The sequence below is a fragment of the Nanorana parkeri genome, unplaced genomic scaffold (assembly GCF_000935625.1).
Source record: "Nanorana parkeri isolate BGI_ZX_2015 unplaced genomic scaffold, ASM93562v1 scaffold2987, whole genome shotgun sequence".
In the NCBI taxonomy this organism is placed as follows: domain Eukaryota; kingdom Metazoa; phylum Chordata; class Amphibia; order Anura; family Dicroglossidae; genus Nanorana; species Nanorana parkeri.
Window position 1 is genome coordinate 55,167 of NW_017309255.1, and position 1,552 is coordinate 56,718.

Here is a 1,552-nt window from a genome sequence, read left to right on the forward strand (position 1 = left end):
ACATGAATATAATTTCCGGCATTCCTTTCTCTAGAATCCGGAGACGGACGGAGCGTCTGTTTCTGAGATCCGCCAGCAGCTCATTCACGCTTTGACGACGAAGCCAGGTGGTGATAAAGTGACCGACGCCGAAAAGAGTGGTAGGTGTTAAAGTGAGAGCGGTTCTGTAGTGTCCAACAATGGAACCAATTCCTAATGGCCCATGGTGGACCAGTCCTATTGGGTCCAATGGTGAAGCCAATTCCTAATGACCCATGGTGGACCAGTCCTATTGGGTCCAATGGTGAAGCCAATTCCTAATGGCCCCTTGTGGACCAGTCCTATTGGGTCCAATGGTGAAGCCAATTCCTAATGGCCCCTTGTGGACCAGTCCTATTGGGTCCAATGGTGAAGCCAATTCCTAATGACCCATGGTGGACCAGTCCTATTGGGTCCAATGGTGAAGCCAATTCCTAATGGCCCCTTGTGGACCAGTCCTATCGCATCCAATGGTGAAGCCGATTCCTAATGACCCATGGTGGACCAGTCCTATCGGGTCCAATGGTGAAGCCGATTCCTAATGGCCCATGGTGGACCAGTCCTATTGGGTCCAATGGTGAAGCCGATTCCTAATGGCCCATGGAGGACCAGTCCTATTGGGTCCAATGGTGAAGCCGATTCCTAATGGCCCATGGTGGACCAGTCCTATTGGGTCCAATGGTGAAGCCGATTCCTAATGGCCCATGGTGGACCAGTCCTATTGGGTCCAATGGTGAAGCCGATTCCTAATGGCCCATGGTGGACCAGTCCTATTGGGTCCAATGGCAAAGCTGATTCCTAATGGCGGAGTGGTTCTGTAGTGGCCCATGATGGAGCAGTTTGGGTCACCCTAATTCTCTGAGTATTGCCTCCTTATCTGAAGTGGGGAGGGCGGGTCATATGCAGATTAGATGACCTCTTCCCTCCATGCACCTTTGTGATGCTCACATGTGACCTGCACGGACGCCAGGGATTGGCTCATTCTTGGAATTGTTTTTTCTGATAGACGGCAAAGAAGCAGAAACGGCACAAAGTTCTCCGGTGAAGAAGTATCCGCGCTCTCTGAAGAGGAAGCGAGCTCTACCGCCAGCCGGGACAATAAGGAAGGCCGGTAAGATCAACATGAATGCAGCACCGGGGACCTGGGATCAGTTACTCTGCATGGAGTTTGCACAACGCATGATACCTGAGTTCTGATCAAACCCTCCTTAAAGGGTAACTCCACCTTTACAGTCACATATGAGAACTCGCTCTATATACCATTCACAACGCAAACCAATGTCTCTTCCCCATCGAGAGCGCCTGGACACTCTGACCTTCCGCTCATTAACATACAAAGCTCCTCCCCTTTAACCCTTCGTTAGGACAGACTGCGTTCAAATCTAGTTTACAACTGAGACATATAAATGTGTGTGACTGTGGGGGGAGGGGACATTAGAGTGTAAGCTCCTCTGTACAGAGACTGATGTGACTGTGGGGGAGGGGACATTAGAGTGTAAGCTCCTCTGTACAGAGACTGATGTGACTGTGGGGG